The following is a 10517-nucleotide window of genomic DNA, read 5'->3' as shown; positions in this document are numbered from 1 at the left end:
TATGGACAAACTCAATCGCATAGAATCCTCATTCAGTATGTCATCAATATAAGGAGGTGATAAGCCTCTCTTCCATTACATTAATAATCCAACTGAGGATGTCAATTACGTCGAGAATATGGGTGGAAACGCTTATTCAAATACTTATAATCCTGGATGGAGAGATCACCCAAGCTTGAGGTGAGGTGGAAACCAGGGAAGAGGTAACAATTCTAACCCGATAAAAAATGTTTAAGTATTAACCTCTTTATCTACAAAAACCTCAAGAAAGGGCCAACCCAAATGACCATACTATATGTGGTCAATGCTTGGATTGGATCAAGGGGGATATATAGCCAATAAGGACAGAAGTATAACAGGTGCAGTCCAAGTGCATCAAAATAACGAAAACATTAACTAAATTAGAAGATCAAATGAGCCAACTGATGAGCATCATGGGAGACATCAAAAGAAAAATTGGCATCAGAATCCTAAGCAACATAGAGAATAATACTTAGAGAGAGGGGAAGGAGCATGTGAAATCCATTATGCACCATTTGGGTAAAGTACTGAGTACCCTGGAAAAACTAGATCAAATTTCAAATAAAGAGAATCATGAAAATCTTCAAGAAAACCCCCAGGAAGCATAGAAGGAACCGAAACCAGAAGTGGTAGCCGAGCCGACAGCTGAACCGAAAAAAGAGCCAAATAAGGATTCTACACTAGCCAAAATACTATTCCCATCATAGCTGGAAGAAAAAAAAAGATGGGGTGAGGCTGAATTTGTAAGTTTTCTAGAACTTATTCAAATCCTTAAATGTTAACTTGCCTTTAATTAATCTAATCAAGAAAGTTCCTAATTACGCCCAATACTTAAAAGAAATCATGTCTAGGTGTAGAACAATTAAGACAGGAGAGCAAGTCAATGTAAGCGCCTCCTGTAGTGCGAACATATCCAAATAGCTACCCCTAAAACTAAAAGACCCGGGGAGTTTTACTATACCTATAATGATAAGGGCCATACACTTTAGCAAGGCTCTATGTGATTTAGGAACCAATATCAATTTAATGCCCTTATCTATATATGAAAAACTCAGATTAGGGGAGATTAAAAATACCTAGATCACATTGCAGTTAGCTAATATGTCTTCAATACAACCGAAAGGATTACTGTGAAGATGTGTTGGTTAGGGTGAGGGGATTTATCATCTCGGTCAATTTTTTTATTTTAGATTTTGAAGAGGACCGTGAGATACCCATTCTGTTGGGTAGACCGTTCTTAGCTACATCTAAGTTTACCATACATTTGGGAAACAATGAATTAACAATGAGGATAAATAGTGAGATAGAAATTTTTAAATGTGGTCACTAGAAGAATGAGGTAAACAGGGAAAAGTTATGGATGCTATGTCTTGAAATATCTGTAAAATTCCCTAACAACCCAGAGCCTGGGAAAGTGTTTTCTGTGATTAGTGCAAGTTGAGAAAGTAAGTTCAAAGAACGAGAAAAGTGGAAGAAGGCGGAGTGGCACGACGGATACTAGACGAACAATGATAGAAAGAAAACAAGAACAAAATCCACAAGCACATTAATGGAGCTGAAGCATGAACCTGACAGCAAGACTTCATATCTTTAAATAAAAATTTAACTTTATGTACATTATTGTATTTTTAACTAACTAGTAGCTTAGACTCTAAAGTTTTTTTTCAACTAATGTTTAATAGAAACTAAAACACTTTCGGAAGAGAGAATCGGGGTTGAAATAGAGTCAATGTCATAACAAGACACCTCCATGTTCAATCACACCCATAGATTCAAAGAAATCAAGAAAATTATCTCGACGTCACGGCACAGAACTTCTGTGTCGCGACACAACCGACAATATACCCATGATTCCAAAATTTCGAAGTGTATCGTGACATCGAACCCCGATGTCACAACATCGTCGAATTGCCAGGGCTATCGCGACATAGGGGTTCTGTGTCGTGACATTGTTGCAATTTTCTGCAGACTAAACTGTCCCGTTGGTGAAACCAGTCAGTTTTAAACTTATTTTAACCAGGTTTCAACCCTAGAATACCTATAATTTAAACCTTAAAACATTATTCTAAACCCTTAAACTCCCTCTAAACATCATTCTTTCCTAAAAACACATAAACCCTAAAACCCTCTTCAACTTTAAACCCTAGTTTTACAAATCTTTTTTCTCTCATGGTTTTTAAGCAGTGTAGGGACTAAGACAAAGCATTCATGGAATGACATCAAAATGATTCTACAAGGATTCGATGCACTACACTCAAGGTTAAGGGTTCGTAACTTACTTTTACTGTTCCATTAGGAATATTGCTTGATAGTTTGTTAGTTTCTAGATAGAGAATCTATTAAAAATAGCTCCAAGGAAGTCTAGGAGAAATAATAAACTGGAATCATCAACGGTTACAAACCTCTCAAATTTTCCAACTCAAAATATGGAAAAAAATTTAGAACTTCAGGGGAAAACATTTATTCAGGAATGGGGTTTGAACAATTAATGATTTTGTGTCAAGAAATTTGGCCTCTGGTCCGATATTATAGACGGGAATGCTTTTATGTGATCCTTAAAGACTCTGTCGTGGTCTCGGTTGTACAAGAATTTTATGCATCTTTAAAGGATTGAGAGTCTAGGAGACTAGAGGGAACTACGTGGGAAACAATCTCTATACAGGGGAAGAAAGTAAGAGCCACCCCTCAAACGATTTGTGAATTCTATAATGCTCCATATATTGAGAAAGATTTTGTGGATGAGGGTAAGGGTAAGGGTGAATGGAAATGTCATCCCAGTACCGAAATTCCCACATCTTTCAATCAGGCAATAATGTTCCTTGTTGCCAAAATGTGGATTCAATTCTTATGCAGACGAATTGCTCTTGCTTTAAACATCTCTAATGTCAATACTTTTCGAGCGATTTTACTTTATGCTATTTTACAGAGAAAACATGTATACATTGGGACATGGATATATAAATACATGAAAAGGTGTGTTAGTGGCCAGAAAGTCAGGATTTTCTTTCCACACTTAGTGACGGCCTTATACAAAAGAGCATGCGTTCCAATGGAGAAATTCAAGTAATCTATGAAACCTTCTAGAAGTATAATAGGAGATACATTGTATACACAGTACATGGAGCTTCGCTAGAAGCAAATAATATATTGGAATAAATGCTGAAAATTAGAAGATGGATGTCTCGAAGTCAAGTCCACAAAAAGAAAAACTAATAGCCATACAAGAAATTGGCGAGAAAAACCATCCAAAGTTAGATTGAATGATGCATTGGATGTTTGAGACGGACCCAATTTTACAAGAATACACCAACATGAGAGTACCAAATTATCCACTAGATATTTTCGGCCCGACGCATCCAAAATATGAAGAAGAGTAAGAGAGCAATAAAGGGGAAGAAAGCAAGGATAAGGAAGGATAAGAGGATGAGGCGATGGATTTTGATGAGTAGGAGGATGATTAAACTTTTAATTTTTGGTTTTAAGGATTCTATTAATTTTCGAATAACTTTTATTTGAACATTTTAGGAGTAGAATTAACAATAGATTTTATTTTTTTTCTTTTCTATTTTAAGCTTTTTATGTAGGAACCCCAAATAATGAAGCAGGACAAGTTCAAATAACAACAAAAAAGGAAGAAAGAGGCCACTAGTAGATTAAGACAACGTCACAATCAATCGGGTAACTTATTGCCTTATCTTTTCAAGGCTACACATTGGGTACAATGTGCTATCTAGAGTGTGGGGGGTAACATAGGAAATTTTTTAATTTTTTTAAAAATTTTATACTTTTCTGTTAATTTTTATTGCCAAATGTGTGCTTGAGCTTCTAGAGGTAAAAGTGATTGGTTAGGAATAAGTATATAGGTTGATTGTATTTACTATAAAGCATGATAGTGAATTATTTTAAATTCTTTATTATTAGAATACTAAGTTTATATATTACATTGTAAATAGGCATTCAACAATTGAAATATACCAAATGATATAGAGAATAAGGGAAACGAGCATGCTAGTATGAAAGATAAATTGTTAAATTTGTGATTGTTTGATTGATTAAATTTGTGAATATTGAGATACCTAGGGATGACCTAAGGCATTGTTTGGTATACACCCAGAACCAGAAAGCTAACCCTGTTTATTCATCCTTAGTACCTTTTTTTTGAGTCAGAAAACACTTCTTGGTGAACCTTCATACAAAACCCAAGCCAAAAATGTTAATTTATATTCACCATTTTTCCTTGGTCTTGAACTAAACGACTATAGATGTTTGGCCATACATATTGAGGATTAAGTAGATACATCACGACATATTTTATAAAAATAGAGTGAAATAGGAAGGATCCGTGTGATATAGTGATTATATGTTAGCCAATGTGTGCAACAAGAGAAAATTTCAAAAAAATAGAAAAAGAAAATCAAAACGAGTAGAAAAATTACTTGAAAAAGTAAAAGCATTTGTGAGTGAGAAGTATTGAAAAATAAAAATGTGACAAAGTCACAAAAGTGCAAAAACTCGTTCAGTAGTACACAAAAGTCTAAAAACTAGCCGTAGTTGTTATATTATGCTATGACATCCTATGTGGAGAAATAAGGAAGGTAAGAAAAGGAGAAATAAGGCGATGAGTGGTAAGGGTTACTAAAAGGGGAAAATAGGGAACAATATGATGTGCCAAACTATTTTCGTGCTTGAAACTATTTTGACTCTTCCTGTTCTTGAATTCCATACATGTCCTAAGCTTCAGAACATTACAAGCTGAAAAGCCCCATGTGACCTAGGTAAACTTGTTCATAAATTGACATCATATTACACGATCTCAATAACGACTGTTTGTATTCTGCTAGGATAATCAAATTATCTATGTAATTTATTATTGGACTCTTATGTTTGAAAACTTTCATGTTTGTATACTTTGTAATATACTGAACTTAGGTGTTTGATATTAGAAGTGATAAGTCGTTTAAATATCATGTCAAGATTATGTGTAAATATGAAAATACCTAGCTATGTACTTCAAATCCAATCTTTCTACCATACTTGCTCAAGGGTCTTCTTTCATGTTTCTGTTTTTTTTTTTTTTGCTTTGCTTGAGGATAAGCAACAACTTAAGTGAGGGAGAGTTTGATCTGTCGTAATTAGGAGTAACAAATTAAATTAGTTTTCATAGTTGAGGAGCTTGAATACAAGCATTTTCATTATATTTTAGTTATGTTTTCTTAGTTTAGTTTAAATCCAATAAAAAGTGTATTTGAGTCTTTTATTGACTTACGGGCCGAATGAGGCCTAAAGGTGAGCAAATATACTTTGTGTATGTGTGTGTGTGTAGGAGACCATTCAAGGGCGTAGAAACTCAATACTGGTCACTATGTTGCAACACGGGAAGTTTGATGTCGCAACATGGGGAGCAAAATACAAGAATCATGAGACTGCCTTTGGTGCCGCCACACAGTCATGGGATGTTGTGACACACCTGTGAGGCTACCATGAACTTGTGCAGACTGCCTTCGATGTCACAATACTGGAACTAGGGTGTCGCGGCATTGACCTTGTACGGGAAATATTTATGAGCCAGGGGTGTTTTGGTTTGCACAATGGAAATTTAATATAGGAAAATCAACTGAGCTAGGGTTGAGGACAACGAAAACCCTAACTCTATAAAAAAACTCTTAGAACACTTGGTACAAAAAAGTTTTTATATTCTCAGTTTTCGTTGTAAGTTTGGTTTTCATTTTTCCTTTCTTTTATACTTTAGATTTCTTTTCAGTTTATTTTCATTTGCATTCGTTGGAGGATCTGATTTGTAGATTCGATCAAACTTTTTGTGGATTTTGCGCTTATTTATTAAATAAAATCAAGATTTCTCGTTACACTCAATTCTTGAATTACTCTTAATGTCTATTTATTTTATCAAGTTTATTGTGTTCATGAAATTCATGAGGAAGTAATCCTCTTATGGGGGATTTGTGAGTGGAGGTGTGATTAACTAATTACTATGTAGGATTTTCTTAGCGGATCAACTATTTGGGAAAGGAAGAACTTAAAACCTAGCCTTGATTACCCTAAGAAGTCATTTACGTGGAAATTAACCCAAAATTGGAATTGCCTATCTGTGAACACTTTAGACCCAAACTGATTTAGACTGTAAGGTCAAGAGGTAAGTAGTTCTTTCTGACCCGTTAGTTTAGTAGAAGATCGAGAGATCTTACTAGGGTAATGACTAGTTGATTGAATAGAAACCCGAAATAGGAATTATTTATGAGCACCAAAATGAGCTAATCACCCATACTTAGATTTGATCAAGTTTATAAAGTAGTTTTCCAGAGTATTTCTATTTATGTTTTTATTTCTTTAACTATAAAAACCAAAAACTCCTTATTAATTTTTATTCATAATATAGTTTATTGAAAGTACTAATTAGATCTATTTGCGTTTAGGTTAGAATTAATCTAGTATTTGGCTCCCTTAGGTATGATCCTCATGGTACTCACCCACTCCTTTGTGACTCACCTGTCTTTTTTTTTGAACTATTTTTAAAAAATTGTATATGGTAGTTTTACCTTTTTGCTGCTACATTTTAACTATTTTCCCTTCAACTAATAGTATAAATAGAAGGCTATCTTCCTCATCTTACACAAAAAAATATAGCTTCTATCATTCTTCTCGTCTCCCTCATTTTTCTTTCTTTGAAAGCTTTTTTATTTTACTAAAAATTACATTAGAGAATGTTCTGTATAAGAATTTGGGCTTTAAGAAAGATTGTTTGTGATCCCTCCAAACTTTCTTGGGAATTGATCCTAATGTGGTTTTTCTGGTTGAATTTTTTGGCCACCTTTAAAATTATTTTGATCTTATTTCCCATAAATTTAAAAAGAGAAATTTTGATTGAGTTCCATTTTCCTGATTCGAGTGTACGGATTTGAAAGCATTGTGTTAACCTTGGGGAAGATGTCCATTTTAGATTACATCGATCAGGGCAAAATCACTTTTATGGAAGTGGTTCTCCAGGACATAATATTTATTTATTTTCCTTATTATTTGTACTTGTCAACGCTAACGTCTTTGCTCTACAATAGTAACTTTCCAAAATATGGCTCCCCGACTAACAAATTTTTCATCAAGAGAGGGCTTTGACAAGGTTATCCAATATCACCCTTGCTATTCAATTCGGTTGCCAAAGCATTAAACGTGCTTATGTTGAAAGCTAGTCAGGTCAACATAATACATGGCATCAAGTTTGAGTGAGAGGAGGTGACCATCTTGCACCTTCAATATGGAGATGGCACAATTTTCTTTTGCAAGGCGGATGGAGAACAAGTTCTGAATCTTAAAAGAGTGCATGGATGCTTTTAAGATATCTTTGGCTTGGAACTCAACCTATATAAATGCAAGTTGTTTAGGTTTAATGTTGAAAATGATGTGATATCTAGGCTATCAATATTGGGCGTAACGTTGAGAATCTACCTACAGATTATTTGGGCATCCTTTTGGTGCATAGGGTTAATGTTTGTAGCATTTGGGACACCATCCTAGAAAGATGAAGATTAGTTTGGTAGCATGAAAGTTGAATTTACTACCTATTGGGGAGTGTGTTAAGCTTATTAAGTCCCTGTTATCGAGTCTACCAAATTTTTACATGTTTATATTCAAACTTCCTAAGACCATTGAAGCAAGGATGGAAAAGTGTTGGGAGATTCTTTTTGTTGCGATGATGTTGAGAAAAGAATAGAACATTGGGTAAAGTGGGATGAGAATTGTTTTCCTCAGCAGTTTGAGGGGTTTTATCTTGGTTAAATTAAGCCTGGAAAATAAGTGGTTGTCGCATTTTGGGAACGAGGTAGGCACTATTTGGCACAAATTCATTTCTACTAAGCATGGAATGAAAAACAATAGCCTTCTCCTATCCATCTTGTCTCTGTCCAGCCCCTCTTTATGGGTGTGAAGGGGTATTGTGGAGTCATTTAAGAACATCGGGGGAAACTATTCTCGTTTTTCCTTAAACCTTAGATATTTCATTGGGAATAAGAATAAGGTTAGCTTTTTGTAGGATAAGTGGCTAGTAATTTCCTTTTGAAAGAAAAGTTTCCTTACATCTTTGCACTCACTTTGAATAAGAGTGAGAAGGTAGTGGAATTTGTTGGATCTAGTGCCTTAAGTGTACTAAATTTGTTTTATAATGTTTGTTTTGTATACTTGCATTTTTCAAACAAAATGGTTTAATAAAATTATCCATTAATTACATCAATATCCTTTATATATTGTCCTCAATGTTTTTGTACACAAAGCAAAAATGGAAGCAAATATTAGCTCACTAGTTATCTAATGTTTAACTAATACTAACCTATACTACATGGTCAGATTGTAATACGGAAAGAATACTTGTATAGTAGATATACCTAAATATGTCCTTCATCTAATCGTAAATGAGAAAACCGATTGAAAGACTAATATTTTGTCTATCAAGTCCAATTGGGAGATGCTTTGTCTTGAGCAAAGAAGTGGATGACTCACAAAAGATAGAGACATTGCTGTCACTGACTGAACTAATAGTACATCAGGTAGGATCCAATTAGAATAGATCTTAGATCCATTTATGGATTTATTCACTTGTGACATTCATAGCATGTCATACCTGAATCCATAGTGGATGATAGAATATGTATGTGCGACTCATATATTTTGATGTACGTAAAAGCAAGAGTTCCGTAACACCCGTAACCCGATCCACTTTGTCAGATTTGGATCTTGTGTGTTGCTACACAGAACTCTTCTCTTAAATAAAACAGTCAACAAATATTCTCACTGAATACATTTTTCCCATTAATTTAAAACAGTTAGACTATTTGATTACAAATAATTGATTTTGATGTTTTTACAACGACCTTTAAAACAATTCATAATAATATTGAGATTAATAAAAAACGTACTCAAAGGGTGTAATCCTAGCTATAACACACTTCTATTGTATGCACAATAGCCCCCCTTTCGCCATTTTTTTGGTGTAGTCTTGACGTTGTCCCTCCTGGCGCAGCCTCCTAGTATTAAATCTTGAAACATAAATACAAACGAAAAATTTCACAAGAACTTAGTGAGAATAAACTTAGATTTACCTTATAGATTTCTATATATAGAATCTGAAGAAACCATCCTTGTTTTCTATTCTTCCCTTATCATAAGTTTTTAATTTGAGTAAGTACCTTATCTTTTTCAAACTCATCCGTCTACAGCATCTATCTATTCTTAATCGTACTATTTCTTTATTTTCATTTACTAAATTCAAACTTTCTAGGACATTCCCTGATCTCTCATTGATCATAATTCCGTACATGTACCTAACTTAGAATGCCCGAGCATAAAAACTTGTCTTTAGTGGATACACACAATTGGTGAATACCCTCGCAGACTTGAATTCTATCAGGACTAATACTCGGTTCATACCAATCTTTCACTAGTAACAGACCATGCAGATCATTAAAAAGAGTTTAATATCCCTCTAATAGAAAACCTCTGTAACTCAATATAAAATATAACTCTAACATAGTGGATTCCATATAATACCTGTGTATTCATTATACAATGTAAACGAATTCACATTATTAAATTCTCAAGTCTTAGAACTAATATTATGCTCATTTTCAATTCTATTAGGTCATCATGGTGAATACCCTATTCTATCTTACATTTACATACTTTAATTCAGATATTCCTTAAAAACCACTCAAATAATTTACTAATTATCCAACAAAATTATCCTTGAACATCTCATAACTTTATCTTAGCAATACTTACCATTGATCAATCAGATTATTTCCTAAAACTTACCAAAATGGAAGATAAAAATATCATACCTTATAGACTTAGCAGAATACGCCTTAGGAATCAATCAAAATGTACCACTGTATAACATACAGAATATGCCACAAGGTTTCTTACAGAATATGCCATAAAGCATCATATGGAATGTTCCATAAATGTTTATTACCGAATGTGCCATTATATTTCCATACAGAATTGTGTGTTTATAGTCCATTTATACAATAATTTCATAGTTTCCATAGGTCAACCCTATGGTCTGATGTATATATTCATGTATCGCGATCTGCCATTTCGAATCAAATATATCCAAAGGCTAAGTCATGAATTTTCATGCAATTTCATTTCATTCATTATCATTTTAATCTTTTTATGCCATGGAACTTAGCCACATGGACTTACACACATCATGTATAGCAATCTGCCAGTTTAGTCCTCTATATACTGAAAGCAATCCCATGAGTTTTCCTTATCAAAGGATGCCATGAGTCATAACCACATGGTCTTTCATTTCATTCATATCGTGACTTGCTAGTCTGGTTAGCAATGACTGCCTTACCAAAGGCATCACCAATAGATTTAAGCATGATTATCACTTACCGAACCTTCTTTACATTAAAGATAATTCTTAACTGTACTCAAATAAATACATCAATATAGATTTATTATGACATAAGTTCATTCATATA

The sequence above is a fragment of the Gossypium raimondii genome, chromosome 4, assembly GCF_025698545.1.
Source record: "Gossypium raimondii isolate GPD5lz chromosome 4, ASM2569854v1, whole genome shotgun sequence".
In the NCBI taxonomy this organism is placed as follows: domain Eukaryota; kingdom Viridiplantae; phylum Streptophyta; class Magnoliopsida; order Malvales; family Malvaceae; genus Gossypium; species Gossypium raimondii.
Note: the sequence above shows the minus strand (reverse complement) of the source record.